We start from the raw sequence: 21,029 nt of genomic DNA, 5'->3' as shown, positions 1-21,029 counted from the left end.
TTCAATTATCAGTGTTTTTAAAGATTACCTTTAAGAGAATGTTAGATGGGAGGTGATCTAAATGTAAAACTAGGGTAAAGAAGCATCTCCAGCTACAATCTAATATCGTCAATAACCAATATTTTGGCAATATTAACTTTATGGTTACACTTTATTTCGATAGTCACTTTAGACGTTCTACTAATTATAAGTAACTTTTCAACAACATGTCAACTTACTCTCATTAGAGTATTAGTGTATTATAGACCATTTCACAATATGTAAACAACACTGGTCCAGAAGCACTTCCTGTTTCAGTTTTTTAACACTACATAAAAGCTCTGGTAAAATACAACCAACAGAACATTTAAAACTGAATCAAAAAGTTAAACAAACATCTTTAAGATGTTTTCTTTACATGTGAAATAAAGAAAACAGTTACAAACTGAAACAGGAAGTGTTTCTGGACCAGTGTTGTTTACATCTTGTGAAATGGTCTATAGCAGACTGTCAGACTGTTAGGTTATGGTTAGGTGTTAGGCTTTGGGTTAGGAGAATAAGTTTACTTGTAGTCACCAAGTTACTTATAGTCAGTTGAATGTCTGTTGGTGGATCAATAAAATAAAGTGTTAGCAGATATTAAGCTGACAGTCTACTAATCCTCTAATGACAGTTAGTTGAAATGTAGTTGAAAAGTTACTTATAGTTGTAGAATGTCTAAAGTGGACTATCGAAATAAAGTTACCCAATTTATCCCGAACACCTTCTCTTAGACTCATACACAGCCCATATGCAAACATTAACCAGAATTAAACATGAATTAAGCTGCAATCCAGCTACAAGTTTATGAAGCAAGATTGTGTATTCTTGCGCTGTTTTGCTCTCTCTCCCCCACGCATATTAATCAAATCAATTGACATGATAGTAAAAGGTTGGATGGCCGCAGTGTCACGTGGAGCATTTGAAGATTTTTAGAGATTAGAGAGTCAATGAACAACATCTCAACACTAAATTATAAAGGCCGTCTCATCTCTCAAATACAAGCCGGTTCAGTTCGACGATATGGGAAAATAAAAGCCCGGGCTATTATTTGAAGTTTTACGGTTTTCGTTTTGTTCATATTACATTTTTTATTGTTAGTTTGAATTAATTTGACAGACGGCATTTGCTGATGTTGACCAAGCTAGCGCCATTCAGAGCGGTCAACTCTCACGAATTCACCGTGAGACTTTTCACTTTTCACACGCTCTCACCCCACACTAGGGGTGTCCATTAACCGGTTAACCGATTAACCGTTTAAAATTGGATAACCGAGTGAAACCTTTTTGCTCGGTTAAGTGGCGTCAATACATATTTGCACAAAACTTTTGCGTTTTTTTTACTGATTGTCGATAAAAAAATATTGTGAAATGACAGCGTTTCTATTAACGGTGTTATGCGACTAAAACATTTTTTTTTTCCTTTCGCGATAAGCCATTCCAAAAATAATGGCAACGGACATTGGTAGTCTATCACAGCCACCGCACTAAACATTATTATTATTTATAAAAGGAGACGTGGTGTGTCATTCAAGCATTAATGGCAGGGACAGTCACAGAGTTTCTGTGTGTTTCTCCCTCATTTCTGCTCCGCGGTCTTGATTGTGGCATTTCTTTGAGGTTTTGTCTAGTAGGCTATTGTATCCTTTATGAATTTTAAAAAAGAACTCTGCCTCGTATATGTCCAAACGGTCAGTGTAGCCTACTTTTGTGTTCATTCGTTTCCCCTTATTTAATCCGTAGGCCTAATTGCAAAACGAAAAATGAACGGTTGTATTTTGTAAAACGCAGAGTTGAACACCAAAATGTTCATTTGAACTGTAGGACTACGTCAAATGCTGCGCAAAAATATATAGGCTATATATCGACGAATTTTCAGATATTTGTTTGATTTTTTGCCCCTTTAAACATTTAAAATATTTGACAAATGAATATGGAAAAAAAAAGATTTTACTGGTTTTCTGAGGCCAGATTAGAACCTGGAAATGATTTTCCCCGCAGTGCTGAATGAGAAGAGCCGTAACCACAGCCTACAGAAAGGGGATTTAGATGATTTATAAGATATAATAAATGTGTCTGATAATAAAATAATATAACATAACGAGGCATTAATTGTTTATTAATAAACTATTGTTTTCTAAATCAGTTTCTGCTAAAACAAATCTCCATCCCCGGATGCACCTTTAGAGAGAAATACATAATTAGCTGACTACATAATTACATAGTCAGAAGATATTGGCTTTCGATTCGAATTTGTTAGTTTTAAATTGTACATTTAAAGCTTTAGTCTACAAAAGCTTTAAATGTCCAATTTAAAACGAACAAAAAACGAACAGTTCTCGCGCTCCAGTTCACGGAGATCATGAAGCGCGCCTGTTTGTTAAATCACAACGTTTTCTTGTTATTGTGAGTTTACGCAAATAAATGTACTTGCGAATAATGTATTATTATTTTCTGTATGACCAGAAATGAAAGAGTATTTTAAGTTGTTTCCACTGAAAGAACTGCAATGAAACTGCAAGTGTTCACATGGGCGTCTCGCAGCCTCCACAAAGCACACACACTGGATATGCGTCAAAATATTGTGTTTATTTGTGCTTTGTTCCTTTTTTGGATAAAAGCGTCTTCTACATATGCAGCCTAATAAAATGTTACAATAATGATGATTATTATTATTATTTGCGGATACGGAGTTTTTGCGAAATGGACGTGTTGCCAATGTGCGTATTTTCAATGTGCAATTTCAGTTTGAAGGGTGATGGAAACGCGCCTACTTTAACTGCTCTGAACTTACCACTGCGTTTTATTTCTATAAATTAATTTTGTTTCAAATGGGGTCCAACCAGTTATTAAAGGTGTTAAAAATTAACTCTGTATCTCGAGGTTGTGGCGCGCACCTGGTTAACCGAGTATTAACCGATAAGGGCCTCGGTTAACGGTTAATGAAAAACTTGAAAACGTGCAGCCCTACCCCACACATCCATTGATTTCAACGGAGAAGACTGAAGCCTGATTTTTGCACTTCCTGTCTGATGTCTGAACGACTGCGCAGGCTCAAACTGAGCGTGGCGACAGTCTGACACCGTGTCCTAACTACACGCGACTCAATAAAATTCCAGCGACAGCAAGTGTGTCTGTCCACACTAGACGCGACGCGACTGTGAGACGCCACACACTCAGAACAGCGTGTGAGCAGAGTCTCTCTGTGAAAGCGCACTGTTGGCCCGCACTCGCATTGGAAATAGGTAAGGACATAATCAAATCAAGAAATAACATTATTAAAAATCAAAACATTAACAAAATATACTCATTGACTAATTTTGTTATGAAGTACAGTTGTATGTTTGCATAGAATTCATTTTGAACGCTATATTACATGCTTTCAAAATCCAACATGACATCATGACTTTTGCGTAAACATATACGCCACTTTCGAGTCAGGTGGCGTGTTATCTCTACGCATTTTGAGCTATCCGCATGTATGTCTACGCCATTAACGTCCGCGTCATTCCGCGTGTCTGTACACGCAGTCAAATCTCCAGTCATAAATGCCATTAACCCCAGTGACGGTTAAGTTTAGGGATGGGGTTGAGGTAAGTCATATCTTTTTTTTACCTAGGATGGTAAGGGAACAGTCATAAATGCCATTAACCCCAGTGACGGTTAGGTTTAGGGACGGGGTTGAGGTAAGTCATATATTTATATAACGTTAAGTCAACGGCGTTCATAAACACGCTAAAAGGCGATTATGCGTCTTGATAGCACGCCAAAAATGGAAATACGAATTGGCGTGTCATACACACGCTACTTCATGAGATCAGTCTGCAAAATCTGAGGTAAATTATCTGTTATCGCTTGTGGCACAGTGACCTATTTTTAACTAAAAATAAATAATGTGTACTCATAACCAGTGTAATTTCTTCATTCTGTCAGCCGCGACGTCGCAGAAATAGGAACCGTTTCTAAATTAGAAACTTCGCGTGTCGCCATCGCGTCTGGTAAGGACAAAAACTCTGATTAACATGAAAAGATATCTTTTATCGCGTGTCGCTGCGTCGCGTGTAGTTAGGACACGGTGTGACAGTTGTAAATCTTCTAGTAGCTGTGCCAAGCCAAAACGCTGTTGCTGATGGATTATTCCCTCGGGTTTATGTTCACCCACAAGCCGTGCGAGTTACTCGTGTATTGCAGTTTGGCTGGTGGTTATGTTGCCCGCCCGCATACGGCCTCCCATGGCCGAAACTGGTGTTATGACACCTGCCTGGCCAGGGTTAGTAATTTAGCATGCTAATTCAGGTTAATATCTCTGCAGCACTATAACTTGTCATTTTTTTAATGACATCATCAACCTTATTTCTTCTCATTCTTTTGATGCGTGTAGCTCATTTTTTGGATATTTTAACTTCAATTCTTACACATGGCACCTTTAACGGTTAAAAATGCAGAATCGTTTTTCATGTGTAACTGGCACCACTGAAAGAACATATCTTCATGGCTGTCAAGAGTCACAAAGACTCTTGCAATATTAATTATTTATAAAAGAATATAAATATAAATCCTGATAAACTATAAAAATGATATGAAACAAAATCTCATATCTGCTTCCTAACCTCTTGACACACATAAAAAAAACTTGACAAGCATGCACTGTTCTCCTACCATGTCAAGCGTGTAATCTCACACTCCTCCATCTAATTAAAGACCATTAAGGCTGCAGCAGTTTGTGTTTCAGCCGATATACACACATACACACACACACTCACTCACTCACTCAGAACTAATGATAATGATGTCTCTGTGTGTGTGTGCGTGCTAACTGTATAATTTTGATAGAGTTAATAAACTGGAAGCCTGTCTGTGCTTTTTACATGTGAACCACTGAAGAAATTCAACATCTCATCTTAAATGTCAGAACACTTTTAAATCATCTTCTGCGGCAGAACAGAAGAGGGAGAGAATCTAAAGATATTAAAGAAAGAGAGGAGAGATATTAAATTTACCCTAGTCAGAAGCTGAAAGCACATGGCATGGCATATAACTAGAAAGGCTTAAGCGATCTGATAAGAAAAATGAGAAAAAGATGGTAAGAGAGGCATGCAACAACATGTCAGTATGGGAGATGTAAAAAAAAAATACTTTGATAAATGTCCAGTAATGCAAAAATAGTTTGAACATCTAATATTGACTTCAGATCCTTAAAACATGGCACGTACCTTACACAGGCAATGCACAGCATAGCCAAACCTGTTTTTAATGTTTGTACAGCCAACTAACCACAATATATCACATTTCACTTACAATGCTGTAGTTTTAAACCGGTATTTAATTCAATTTTAATGTCATTATATTTTAGTATATTTATTATTTTCATATTATTTATATTTTATTTATTGACATCACTTTACAATAAGGTTCAATCAATTAACACTAGTTAACGCATTTAGGTATCATAAAAACATTTTACATTTACTGGTAGGATTTTATATGTTAATTTACAAATGTACTATTGGTCACTGTCAATTATTTGTTCACAACACAATGTTGAAATGAATACTTTAATTGTTAAGAATATAAATGTACAAATTAACAAACCAACATTAATAAATGCTGTAAAAGTATAGAGCTGTATAATCTAAACATATAATAGAACCTTGTTTTTCAAGAAACGAACAGTAATAAAACAAGTAAGTCATTGGGTGTGTCTCAATCAGCTCCCTAGCTTCCCAGGCCATGAGTCAGTATATGTGACCCTGGACCACAAAACCAGTCACATGGAACAATTTATCAAATGTTTGATTTATACATTATCTGAAATTTGAATAAATAAGCTTACCATTGATGTATGGTTGGTTAGGACATGACAATATTTGGCCGACATACAACTATTTGAAAATGTAGAATCTGAGGGTGCGAAAAAATAAAAACAATGAGAAAATGGTCTTTAAAGTTGTCCATTTATGTCTGCAATTGTGCAGCCTCACTCAAATAAAATAAATGTTTTATATATTTATGGTAGTAAATTTACAAAATATGGTCATGGAACATGCCCTTTACTTCATATCCTAATGATTTTTGGTAAAAGAAAAGTCGATAATTTTGACTCATGCAATGTATTCTTGGCTATTGCCACAAATGTGTAGTGGTTCACTACACATTGGGACACTGGTAACTTTATTTCAGGTGGCATGACAACATCCTCATTGTACAACACTGGTAATTATGAACAACTTATTTATTTCATGTTACATATACATGAAACATTTTAGCTGTAAATAAATTATCAATATTAGCTATAGATTATGTTCATTATCTAAATATGATCTCATATAAATATAATTAAATGATGATAGATATTTAAGAAAAACAACATGTATCGCATGTCATTATCTGGTATTGAGTTGGCTGGTGTGAATTATGATTCACGCTCCAGAACTTCCAATAAAGGGATATTCCACTTGTTTTTGGAAATAGGCTCATTTTACAGCTCTCTCAGGGTTAAACGTTTGAGTTTTACCGTTTTCGAATCCATTCAGCCGATTTTCCGATATTTAAAAGAACGTCAGTAACCAGACAGTTTCTGGTCTCATTGACTACCATAGTAGGAAAAAAATATATACTATGGAAGTTAATGAGACCAGAAACTACTGTATCTGGTTACTGATATTCTTCAAAATATCAGAAAAATGGCTGAATGGATTCGAAAACGGTAAAACTCAACTGTTTAACTTTGGGGGAGTTGTAAAATGAGCCTATTTCCAAAAAAGTGGAGTATCCCTTTAAGGCAAATTGAGTTACTTTTTAAGGAGCGAGCATTTCAGTGCACTGGACGGATTTTGCGATTGAAACAGCACTTAAAATGGCCGACTCTCTGATCAGTGCCCTGACTAGTGAAAATTGAGACACACTCCTTTTGGCATGGCTGTGATTTACTGTAAATGCTGATGCAGCTATCATGTTCACTTAAAAAAAAAATCTGACAATATGGCCCAAACAAAATTGTGACAGGTTATATAATGTTCATTTCTCAGATAATACCGTACGTACTACAGATTTTACACCACGACACTCTGTGGATCTACTTAGAAGCCAGCCATAGGTGAGGATGCTGCAAGCAAAATCCCACAGCAATTCTCTTCGGAATAAGTACCTAGTTTTTGATTGCTTGCTTGACAAGTTTTACAGCGATTTCTGGATAACAACAAGGAGGCTTGACCTATACAAGGGTTTAAGGATTTATGTAAGCTTGGAAGTGCCACACAACAGATGTACTCAAACAATGACTGCAAAATGAATAGCAATCTTGGAGGTCAGTGGCTTTACTTTGCCTTGATTATACAATACTTTCGGTTACACTGAAACCATCTATGAATACTCCCAAATAGACAGCATTTCAGTCAGTGGTAAAGCTACAGAAATCAAGGATACAAACTGTCTAGACAACTACAGAGTTGGACTATCTAGAGGTTCTATTATGTGGGAGGTTTGATTGATCTGTACAGCCAGGTCAAGGCTTTCTGATTACTGTCTGCTCAGAAAAGTCACAGACTGTTATAGACAGTGACAGTCTGTGCCTACCTAAGAATCTTGGCTATGATGAACATTTGTTCTATATCTCAGTGGATAACATAAAGCGGTATGCACATTAGGTTCACTGCTCACTGAACATGTTACAACAGTTGAAGTTGACTTCGCTGACAATAATCACTCATTTGGAATGCCCTGCACCGCCATTAAAATAAAAGCAACAACAGGGTCACGCAGATTATAATGTAATTACATTTTGTAATTTACTTTGCTTTCTAATTTAAAATCATATAATCAGTAGTGGAGGAAGTACTGAATCTCAGTACTTAAGTAAAAGTACAAATACCCAGATAAATATTTACTTTAGTAAAAGTAGAAGTAACACAATGACAACCATACTTAAGTAAAAAGTAAAAAGTACTTTATTTTAAATGTACTTTAAGTATTAAAAGTAAAAGTACTTGCATAACAATTTATTATGTTAATGTCTATTTTGTAATGATTAATAAAACATTTAATTCTAACTCATTCAACCTAATAGCCTACTCCTGTAATTAAGTTCAATAATGATGGAAAAAAATGTCACCATTTCTGAAACAAGCTTGCAATTAGGCAATATACACATCATGCTTATCCTTACTATATAATAACTATGTTTGGCAGTAAACGAGATTAATTCATGGTGTAATTATGAACCTCTTGGCTTGCCATAATCCTAACCAAACCAAACATATACTACACACGGTGTGTTTCCTATGCACGTAAAAACAAATTTTCGCGTATGAGTTGCACGATAAACAGTCGTCTGCGTGTGAGACGCATTTAGTGTGACCGGGTTGATATACTGTATCTATGGCAACCAAACGTCACTGGTGAGACAAACGTGCAACGAACGGATGGTCAGATTGCGTTTTGGCAGGGGAAAAACTGATCAGAAAATGTAACGAAAATGTAACAGAAGTTGTAGAAATGTAGTGGAGTAGAAAGTAGAATAATTGCTGCAAAATGTAACGAAGTAAAAGTAAAAAGTATGCACTATTTATTGTACTTAAGTAAAGTAAAGATACGTGAAAAATGTACTTAAGTAAAGTAACGAAGTATTTGTACTTCGTTACATTCCACCACTGCATATAATAGGCCAAGATTCATCACCCCAACCAACCATTCATAAATACTCCAGTTTGTATAATAAAAACAATATTTATGAATACTCAAATGCATACGTAAACTCAGAGCCGTTACAAATTTAAATTTAAAATCTCTTCCAGCGTGGTGGTGCGGTGCACAATGACAGCTGGTTGATTTTCGCACTCCACTTCCTGTGAAGTGATGTATCGATGTTCACTTATTCCCTATGCCGTTTGCAATGCCCTTCAAACTGAACATGTTCGTTCCCTTCGGATTGGAAGATGGAGAAATACCCTGTCGAGTCCACTTCGGAGTCCACTTATGGTCGAATGAAACGCACCTAATATTCCTTTGGAACTTATGAATTGTATTAATGCATCAAAAAAGCAGTGCATGCATTACTATGAACACACATAATCAGCCTAAAAATGGACTGGGGAATAAGTTCCAGCATAAAACTCTTATTAAAACAGATATAGCCAATTTCCATTGTATCACTCATTACTTTGGAAATGTGGATCTGTGGACATATTAATCAATCAAATCCATTTTATCTGGGGTTTAGGCTAAAGATGAGATGCATTTTTTTACAGACATAAAGCAGAAAATCTGAGTAGGAAACATGCTGTTGGAGGAAAAGTATATAAACCCTTGGATTTTCCAAGGAATTTTGCTTAAAATTTGACCTGATCTTCAACTTAGACAAAATAGTGGAGAAATGATACATGTTCATGTCTTCACTGAACACACCATGTGTAGGGTGGAAATACAGTGAATCTCCAGGCTAATGACTTGTCCAAAAGCTAATTGGTGTCAAGAGTCAGCTAACCTGAATATAATCAAGACTGAAGATTTTAGTTGAGTTTAGTTATATTTAAACATTTTCTTCATTGACTTTCTGGGCAGTCAAGTTTCGATCCCTTAGGCAGCCTATGTAGCAGTGATCCACCTCTCAAATTGAATCAACAATATCTTCATTTGTGTTCCGAAGACGAACGAAGGTCTCATGGGGTTGGTACAGCATGGGGATGAGTAAATACTGACAGAATTTTCATTTTTGGGTGAAATAACCCTTTAAGGTTATATATACTGTAGAACCTTTTCTTCTAAGAGTGTAGCGTTGACATTAAACATTATGAGCAAGAAAAAATAATTAAGATGTATGAATAATTTACAATTATATCTATATCATGCATTTACAAACTATATTGGGTGAATTTTTAGTAGAAACACCTAGCGCTATCAACATTCAGGACACAATATTTATCATATTCAAACCTCACTGAACTCTGGAGGCCATCATGAAGGTGGGTTTGCTGTGTCAGGACCATGATATCTTGCTATCATTGACAGAAAAATTAATTCCTAAGTTTATCTGGGCATTGAGAATGCCATCTGTCCACCAATTGAAGCTCAACGGATGTTTAGTGATCCAATGAGACAAAGACTCACAGCACACAGAACTCTGATAATCACTGATGATTTCTAATGATAATTGCTGATAGAAATGAGAAGTGTTTATGCACTGCAGACATCTTTTACACTATTGAGAAAAATGATAGCTGATGGGTTGATTATAACCATATAATGCAGCATGATCTAAAAATATTGCCGCACATAAGCAAAAGTGGGAATGAGAGGGGAGACAAGCAAGAGACAGACAGAGATGAATGGGCCAAGTGGCCATTAAGGTCCCTGACACATAATTAGCTCTATTATCACAGCCGCTTGGCCTGTTTTTGACTGTGAGCGTGCATGTGTCTGGGCGACGTCTTTTCAGAGAAGTCAGTGTTCTTCCTGCCTTTCGCCCTGTTATGGCCTTCAACTTGATTATAATGATGGTTCTGTCATGTAGGATCTCATTAACAAATTGTGAGGCTCAATGTTCCTGGTGTTTGCCATCCCATTAAAGCACTTTCTTCTCGTACAATGTGGCAAGAATCATTCTTATCACCCACAGTCAAACAATCTTTCTCCTCAAAACAAATTTCTTCTCCCATTAAATCGAAAATGTTTTTTTTTTTAAATCATAGGAACAGTCTGTTTCTTCCTGAGCTTTTTTTTTTATCTTAAACAAAAGATTTCACTGTTGCCATGTCTAACAAAATTAAACTGCATGGTTTAAAAAGGTTGTGTTAAAATCAAACCTGACGATATCTAATGTGGCTAATGTTTCTACATTATCTTTAGATTAGGTAGACCTTTAGCTTTAAAATGCCTTTACAGTCCTAAAACTCACTTTAAAGTGAATTCTTTTAATTGAATAACACTATTAAATTTAGTCATTAACAAATCCGAAACAAATATCCATTTTCATATTGTGCACTTAAAGTGATTCATTTGTAATGTTTTAAATTAACCCATATTAAAGTTTCCATTTTTATAATATAAATTTAATGTTCATTATTGAAGAATAACAAATACAGAATTAAACACGTGAGAGCTTAATATTTCTGAGTTTGCTCTTGTGTTATATTCCTTCTAAAGGGCACCGGTGTGAAAATGTCACGTTCATCTCCTGCCAATAACGAATAGTAAGATTCATGATTAGATGCTTATCTGCCTACGTCTGGAATGAACTTCAATAAAATGCAAAGAAATGAAATTCAGAGACGCACACTGTTCATATATTCAACGAACATTCAAACCCATTAGGCAAAAAGATGTCAGCTTCCTCAGAGACACTGTGGCCTCAACAGACCAGCCATTGATCTTTGCTTTTCTCGACAGCCTCACAGCCAACTTTGCTTGCCCATACAGAAACTTTTAAGCAGTACATCTATTTTATTTCTAATGAACTTGTATTTGGGCCCATAAATAAATCACACTAATGTAAAAACATCACCGAGTCCCAATCCACACCACGCATTTAACAACAGAAGCAGGGCTTTAGTCTGCCACATTCAAAAATAGATGGAAAACTACAGCTTGGATTTCATTCTTTTGCAGAGAACATTGGGTGATCAGTCCACCCTGATCATCCAATGTAGGGAGGGGGGAAATCTGCCATCTATAACATTGCTTTGATTATTGTTGGTGGTAAATAAGACAATATCGTATTCCTTTTTTTTTTCTCCATCTGTTCTGTAAAAATGACTAAAATATATTGAGCCTGCATGCTATAATAACCATTTACAAACCCTTCATATTCATAAAAAGAGGTAATTTAGTGAGGCCTGCCTATTCCCTTGAAATTCTTCCCAAACCCATAAATGCATCAAAAAGCAAATACCCTCATGGTATTAGGAGGGACACCAGGGCTCAATAATAAGGATGATCCACTGAACCGAGGACCAGTGTAAGGAAGTTTTGGACCAGTAAACAAAACTGGGCAATTCCAGCGTTATGGATGTGACATTTGAACTCATAATGACAGGTGAAATGTCTCAGGAAAAAAAAAAAAACATTCTTACAATATTTAATTTGGAAATACATATTCTCAGAGCACCCAATCTGGGGAATTGACAGGCAAAATATGTTTTTCTAAAATATATTTAAGCACCCCAAAAAAAGGAAAATATGCATGCGTAATGGATGTGACAGGAAATGACAGTGTTTTTGGTATACTGTTCGATTTCCTTTAAAGTCTGTGAACTTTTAAATCCAATGTATAAATATTGCTATCCACATGATGAAGGGGTCTTAGCTGAACATAAAAATATCAATGTTTAAAATATATATATTTTTATGAAGTGTACTATGAGGAAAACCATCGTTAAGGATGCGACAAAAACCCTGTTATGGGTGTGTCGAACCGTCACTTGGCGTTCGGGGCCAATGATGCACATTATTCTGACATAGCTGAAGTTTTTGCAAAAATGACTTGTAATAGATTTTATATTAGAAGCATCACTATGGCTGCGTTTGTTTACATAGCCTGGGTTTCCCCATTCTGCCTTGCCGCAGCACGATTTTATTCGTCATTACAGAACACCAAAAGAGATTAAAGCAATATATGAACAAACTTTTGTAACAAATGCAATAAAAAAGTATTTTAAATAAGAGGTTGGAAATGTGAATATTGTAATCTATTATATTGTGGATGTTGTGTATTGTTAATTGTTTTTGTGATTGTATAACGAGACCAAAGACCAATTTTCAGCTAAGGCTGAACAATAAAGTGCTACTAACTAACTAACTAAATTATGAATGAATTGAATAAATAACCTTGCAAACAATGGCAAATAGAGTGGTTATTCCTTAAATCAGACACCTTTGACTTTCCATACAGACCTACTCTCAGAAATTGCATAAAGCCAATCATATTATATCTTAATAAATCAAGAAAGTGATTTCCAGTCTGTGTGCAACATGCATCAGTTAGTGTGGGCAGTCGGCGAGTGTGCTGTCTGAGACAACTGAGATCCCAGTAAAGAGTCTTGTACCCAACACACAGTAAGACACAAGATCTTATTTAGAACAAGATATTCATTCAAACAGTCTTTTCTGATTATGTTTAGGAAAACTTTATTGCATTCAAGTTAAGGCAAACCCATCAAGGCCTGAGGCTTGCTACCGACATTTTATCATTGCTTTTTGGAGTTTAACTTCAGCCATTTTTTTAGGGGTTCTGGAACAGTTCAGCTCCATACAGCGAGTCTGATTCATCAACAGTATACAGGTCAGAATAATATTCAACAGTGAGTGTGTGCATAGCAGATGGAGATGACAATGCCTTCATTATTCTTCAGGCACAGCATCTGCTTCTCCTGACTAGTCTTGCATTCCAAATTAAAGAAAAATATTGTTGCCCTATCAATGTCTCTAACGTGGGTGAAGCATGCCCTAACTACGACCCGCATCACTATATCTTCCAGTACAAGCTTAGCTGATGCTTCCGATCAACAAGCGCAGTCTGAAAAACAAGCCTGCTCCGCAACAGCTTTTTGCCCTTGACTAGAAAAACATAACTCCCATGACTCTTCATATTCATTCTGATACTTCCTGTTTAACGAGATGAATACTGGAGACAAAACACCCATATCTGAGCCATAGCTGTCATAGCTTATTTTGCACTGTGAATTTTGCAATAAAATGCCAAAAGGAGGTTTTATTGCACCACATAATGCATAATCAGCGGCGATCTTCTTATGATCCAAGAGAGGATCAGGAGTTATAGCAGTGCTACACACTTTATTTCTTCTGCTATATGGGGTATAAAATCTGTCCAGCCTCGCAGCTCCACCCTCTGAGAATTTCACGCAGGTGGACTGATTAACTGCTTTTATCCCTTCAAAAATCTAGAAATGCAATAATGTTGAACAAAACAGATGTTGTCTTTTTTCCCTCTCAGCTGCAGTAGTACAATACATGTCAGCTGTCATTAGCGCAACGTCCTCTGATCGAAAGGTTCTTCAAACGTGGGCCGGCTTAGTAAATATCTAGACACTAAAATAAAGTGAACATGGCAGTGCCGCCCACAATACTGGTAAACACCTTGGTTAAAATCATTCTTGGACACAATTTTCACACCCAAAGCAGTGCAAAACAACAACACTGCACCTGTACTAAAATAAGAGCCCTGGCGGAGAACGTAGCCCCTCTCTCACCACAATCCCCAGTAAACCTCATTACTCTGATCACTGTGGGTTTCTTGCAGAAAAACTACTCCAACTTGCAGGAAAAGTATTCCATTTTAAATTAATGAGCTCTGAAACCAGAGCTCATTTGCTTCTGTCTCTGAGCCCATTTACGATTGCAGATCCTCTAAGTAAAACCGCCATGAGAAAGGGAATTGGTAGTATAAGAACAAAGGGAAAGAAACAGAGGATAAAAATAAATAAATAATTATAAGTAATTGACTTCTAATGCAAACAGATACACAAATTATCTTCAATAGCATGTCGCACTATGATTTACCCATCGTCACGTTTGCCTGTTCCTAAGAAATATTATGTATTATTAATTCAGCACGAATAATCTCTAATTACTTAAAGGGATAGTTCACTTTGAAATTAATTTTTGATATGTTTTAGCTTGCCTCAAGGGCATCCAAGATGTAGGTGTCTTTGTTTCCACAGCTTTTTCAATTTTGACATTTTTTGGTCAAACCGTTGTTGTCTGTCAGTCCTATAATGCAGTTTTAGGGGGTCCACCTCAAAGAGCATGCACAGAGAAGTCAAAATTAAGCATGATTTAATGACTCGTGAATGTAAGTACACACTGATGGCCTAAGACACGAAACGAGCGGTTTGTGTGAGAAAACGAACAGTATTTATATAGTTTTTACCTCTTGTTAACAGCCGTCGAACTGATCTGAATCAGATGTCCAACTGAACCGAACTGGCCGTCTCCAGACGTTACGGCAGAAGTGATCTCTCGCGCGTCTACGTCACACATTGTTTACACTGAGATTTCGGAAGTTTTACCTTTCACTAAACATATTTAGATATATTATATAGGGGGAGATTCTACATCAGCGCGTCTGAGATGCAGACGGATGCAGAGAAGAGAAAAACAGCCAAAACTCGGTTTACACCAATTGAAAATTCTAGACACGAGGGGACCAAATACAGTCTAGGGGAACTCATATTAATGGTAACAAACCTCAGAAAATGAAAATTTCATGTCAGGGGACCTTTAACAAGAGGTAAAAACTATATACTGTTGTTTATAATTTAATTTCTATCTGGTTAGCAGTAGTACTTAAAAGTTAAATAGTCAAAAAAAATCATCAATTGAACCCCAATTGGAAATGAATATTAAAAAGTAAGATTGGATATTTTATCAGCCTATTATATTTTTTTTACTATGAATGGCAGAAGGCCATGTGACAGAAAATATACTGTATGGGGGTTCAGGGTTTTACTCTTGAAGTCTGGACTAAAATAATTAATTTGAACTTCAAACTGTTGAAATGGGAAAATTGTACTACTGCTGTGATTATGTGCCATGGTCCGGTTGAAACCCAGCCAGGGTCTGCCGTCCGCTGTTTGAGGACGCTTGATATAAATCCTTTGGGTTTAACTAAGAAAAGCAACAGACACGTTTACAGAGAACAACTCACTTTAGAAAAATCTGACACATCAGTCTACATTTGTCATCCCCTCATCAGGTACCTTTTACATATTGTTATCAACACCTGCTTCTGCTAACACATTCCTATCATTCTTACCGGACTATACTTCCCAATAAATTGAGAACTGTATTTGTACTCACCTTTTAGTGACAGTTTTTTTTCCCTTTCCGTCAAGTGGGCATCCCGTCTCATATATCGGACTCTGTCACTGTAACCACAGACTCCTATTCCCCATGGTCTTCTAAATCCGTGTTTGCTGCTTTGCTTGGACATCTTCGTGGTGAGAAGACACATCGGTTTTTTCATTATTATTTCTGTGGAATAGAGAGACATAAAACACCTTTACACACAAGAGAGAACATGTTTAAGTGCTAAATATTTAGTGATTTTGGTTGTTTATTTGTTTTTACACACTGAGATATGACTCAAAATGACTTTCTGTGGTACTCGACAGCGTGCCGTGCCACAGATGCTGTTGATAGAGCTTAAGTCATATTTAACCCAGAGCCATTCTTCAGCGGTTTGCGTGGCACATTTGAGCACAGATTGTTTTGTGAACCTGACACGTTGTAGGCTTTACACAGAGGCTGGTATTTAAGGATTGGGCAGAGAACTGCAAACTATATTTGACTCAACAAGACACAGGCTGTGCAAGAGGAAAAGCTCTATTAAACCTGAGAAATTTATATATACAACCAGGAGGCTAGAAACATTACAAAATCAACTTTTACAAAAGCAGACGAACGCAGACATGAGTACTTGGTCAATGAATGGTTCTGGTGAACATACACAAAGTTCCCATGAAATTGTGAAAGAATTTTTTCTTTCTTTTGTGACGCATGTATACGAGTGAAACAGATTATGAGGGAAAAGAGACATTTTTGTCGATCAGGAATAGGCTATGTGCACAAGCGTAGTCACGAACTTCCGCTTTTGTCAGAAGTCGGCATATCAGTTTCCGGTCTACGACCGTCAATCCGCGTCCACTAATAAACAATCAAGATGAGCGCTGCTGTTGTACGAAAAAAAGACTTCTTAAACACATCTAAGTTTCTAAGAAATGTAGGTGGATCCATAGATATCTATATAAAGGCTAGATACGTCGTCCACGCTGCTGGCCAATGGAGGTCGACGTCTGCACCTGGCGGCCATCTTGTCACAGGTAGCTCGCTCACTCGTGTTAATGGTACATGTACTATTTAAATGACCATAACTTGCTCAATTTTCTACCGATTTTCAAACGGTTTGTTTTGTTATAAACATCAGAGATGTAGTTATGACACTGCATGCTTATAAATAAAGTGTATAAATAAATAATCATCTCGATAATTATAGCCACGTTAATAACGTTTGTAAGAAACCAAACCGTTTGTAAATCCGTCAAGATTTCAACGAGATAAGAGTATTTGTGTTCATGCTGACCGCTCATCTTACATCAGCTTGTCTGTGACAAGATGGCCGCCGGTGATGACGATGGAAACTCCGCCGTAACACATCTAGACTTTATATACATATCTATGGTTGGATCTAACGTCCGTTTCACACCCGTTTGAAGTGTGTGTTGCGGTGCAGGAGCAACGCGTGCTGTTAGTGCTTTCATATATTATGATGCGTTTGCAGTGAATAACTGATCCGCGGCTGTACCACAAACACATGCTTTCTATTTTTATTTAAAATGCAGAAGTTATGCTGCAACTTATTTTTTAAAACAAAAAGTTGTGTCAGCATTGTGATTCTTTGTATGCACGTTTAAACACAATTTAAACAACGCAAGTTAGGGCTATTATTCCATGCATTACTTATAAGCCTTGAGCTTCAGCCTATACCCTTTGGTTTAATCAAAAGTTATGCTTATGATGAGTTGAATATTTGTTGCTGTATATTTGTTAATGCTAAACCAAAAAAATGAAATGAATGAATAAGTTGCTCAAGCAAGTGGTCAATTTTACTGTATTAAAATCGCAAATAATTTAAATTAAAACAATAGATCTTGCATGTCACAAAGAACTTGTTTTTCCATCTCCACGATTGAGACGAGCTGTTGTTCATTCTGTCGCCTTGTTGAAGTATGTGCATTTATGGTGAGATTACTACATTTTACTTAATTAAACGCATTTATGGTGAAACTACTACATTTTCAGGTCAATCTTTATCATTTTGACCACCAGCGTTTGCAGCACAACAGAAATAGACTCGGTGTGGAAACAATCGCTGTGCTGCTGTTATGCGTACCACACCAGTGAAAAGTGAAAGCCCTAACCTGTTTACATGGTGCGTTAGGAGACTGCTGTGTGGCACTTTGCTTCAAGTCGCTAACAGTCATTTGAGCTTCGACTGCACAAAATAGACATTTTGGGCGACGCGCATAAAAATAATAAAAATACCAAGTATGTGTTGTGTGGTACAGTGGCGGACCAGTTATTCACTGCAAACGCATCATATGTAAAAGCACTAACAGCACGCTCCTGCACCTCAACACACACTGCAAACTTTGTACATTTATTGAGTACAGTACATTATTATCAAAACAGGCAATGACTCCAGGGAAGTTTACATATTCGAAGAACTCCTACACACCTTGTATTACTACACTACTACTGAACTACTACACCTTGTAGTTGGCATTAGGAAACTTGATGTAGTCATCCTTCAATTTATATATAGCTCTACACACTTTGTGTACTATTTTGCACACAGTTTGTTCACTTAAGCCACACAAATCACCTGTTTCACAATGGAAGATTCCACATGCCAAAAACCTTCAGTACTTGTAATAATAATAATAATTCATTACATTTATACAGCGCTTTTCTTGGTACTCAGAGTGCTTTACATAGAAGGGGGAATCTTCTCAACCACCACCAATGTGCAGTATCCACCTGGATGATGCAACGGCAGCCATATTGCGCCAGAACGCCCACCACACACCAGCTTACTGGTGGAGAGGAGACAGTGATGAAGCCAATTGGTATAAATATGGGTATGATTAGGAGGCCATGATGGACAGAGGCCACTTGGCAAAGATTTTTTGTGACCACAAAGAACTTTGGTTTAGCAGCATCTCATCCGAAGGACGGTATAGTGATGATTGATAGTATAGTGTCCCCATCACTTTACTGGGGCATTAGGACCCACACAGAGTAACCAGCACCCCCTACTGGGCTCACTAACACCTCTTCCAGCAGCAACATGGTTTTCCCATGAGGTTGCCCATCCAGGTACTAACCAGTCCTGCTTAGCTTTAGTGGGCAACCAGTCTTGGGCTACAGGGTGATATGGCTGCTTGGCATTCCCCTAAAAGAATCAGATAAAAGTCTTGTCTCAAGCAGACTAATTATAACTGCTGCGGCAGTTGCTTTGTACATGTGAAAACGGCCACGAAGGTTGATTTCATCAAAATTATTCAGTGGGTTGCTGCTGTCCATAACCACCCTTCTCTCTGGTCTAAATTGAGCTCTTTCATCATCATTAAAATAGTCCTTTTTCCTCTATTGCTAAGGTCAATCTGGAGGCCAACATCAATTAATCTGAAGTTAAACCTTCCTCTGAACAGGTTTAGTTTAAGCCTTTACTTAAATTTAGACTAGTTCTAATCAGACTTCTGGAAATCAGACTTTGTAATTATTCAGGACTAGGGGAAGTCTGAGACTATTTTAAACTATGTCTGAGAAATTCAATTTCAGTTAGTGCAGCTTAACTATGATTAGTCTTAATCAGTGTCTCGGAAACCGCACCATAGACTTTTAGCAAACAATCCATTAGCAAAAAAATGGCACTTTTAATTTAAGATAAAAGGCATGGTTGACCAATAAATTGTGCCCATTTCTCGACTACAAAGAACAAACAACACAACAACAACAGCAATATTGTATTATTTGACCAGTAGGTTGTCAGAACAACACTTCCATCCTATGCCAATAGTTAAAGAGGGAAAAATGTGTCATTTTCACAATATGTCGAGACGGCATACTCCGATACCACTCACCATATTAACCAAATTGTCACGAAAAGTCAATTATGAAAAAGTGCAGGCCAAGAGGGAACAAAAGAGATTCGAAAATCACAGCCCCCAGCAGGTAGAAAGCTCTTACACACCCACTCCCAGCGTGAGCTCCATCAGTAAAGAGAGAGAGAGTTGCTCCGTGGTCACTCAGCAGGGTGGAACGATAACAAAGTTCATTTTTAATGACCGTCTTATCTCCTAATCAATTAATGTCATTAATTAATGTGTTTACAACAGTGAGGAAAATCTAAGAGGCGGCGATGTCCCGGCAGCTGGATGGAGAAAGAATGCCAATCTGTGTCTGGCTGTGTATGTGCAGTGTGTGCGTGTGACGTTTTTGATAGCAGGTGTTTGTGACTGTGTCTGTTTGAAAGAGAGAGAGAGAGGGAAAATTAGAAAAAAAAATTAATTCACTCCTAAATTCTCTCCTGCTGTTCCTCTTTTCATCATTTGATTCTTTATGAAGAGAAAATGTTTTTAATGGAGCCGAAAGTGACAGTAAGACTCTTTTAGAACATAACATGCAAACCCATTAAAACTTCCTCTAAGCAAAAATCATTCTCTCTCTTTCTCTCTCTATTTCCTGCTCTTTGAAGTTCTGTTTTATTCAGTTCAATTCTATTGAATTATAGAGAACTGTTCTAGTGTGAACACCATAATCACTTTTTTTTCTGTGAGCCACACAATATTAAAGTCAAGTACATCCTCATCTTTAAAAAGCCAGAGAAACAGGTGAGCCTGTCCACATCCAATTCGCTAACTTGAGTGCCGAGGGGGTTGAATGTTGTTTTGGAGGGTATGGATGAAGTCATCCAGCGTTTGTAAGCAGAGATCGTGCTTTGTGTTTTTAGAGGATCGGAACTGTGCATTTTCACCTGCAGCCGGCACAGCTGCTCCAAAACCTGACACAGAAATAAATAAGCCACTGCCTCCGTCACACTGCATAAGATTTAGGACAAGCCATTGGTTGTTTTTATAAAACCTTGCAGAGTGCTATTATACAATATCATTTGTTCATATTAAAACTGGGCCTTTAGTTTATAGTAGTCTACTTCTACATAGTGTGTGTGAAATTTAAAATATAAACCACGCTTTAAAAAGTAAAAAAAAAACAAAAAAAAACATTGTATTATCTTTAAGTGTTGAAATGCTGGTACTCTGGTACCCATTTACAATATTACCATCATTAATTAATGCCAAAGCTTCTCTCTCTTTCCAGCCCAGGAGAGATAAATGAACATTGAACATCATTAAATTCCTTTTTTTCCCCTTCTTCAGAATTAGGCCATATGTAAATGACCACTCTCTGAGTGAGTGAGAGAGAAAGAAAGAAAGAAAA

At 37.0% G+C, this 21,029-nt stretch overlaps 1 protein-coding gene across 1 annotated transcript in view; it reads right to left on the bottom strand.

The window, feature by feature from the left end:
- The window catches only part of tenm1 (teneurin transmembrane protein 1), a 278,449-nt gene that overhangs the window by 173,886 nt on the left and 83,534 nt on the right, over positions 1 to 21,029 (bottom strand). Inside the window, exon 2 of the mRNA XM_089130471.1 lies at positions 15,828 to 16,001. The gene's annotated coding sequence lies outside the window, so the exon portion shown is untranslated. The remainder of the gene's footprint in view (positions 1 to 15,827; positions 16,002 to 21,029) is intronic.

This window comes from Pimephales promelas, chromosome 4 (genome assembly GCF_988280905.1).
Source record: "Pimephales promelas chromosome 4, fPimPro1.hap1.1, whole genome shotgun sequence".
Classification (NCBI taxonomy): domain Eukaryota; kingdom Metazoa; phylum Chordata; class Actinopteri; order Cypriniformes; family Leuciscidae; genus Pimephales; species Pimephales promelas.
The sequence above is the reverse complement of the archived record's forward strand: the minus strand, read 5'-3'. Positions and strand labels throughout refer to the sequence as shown.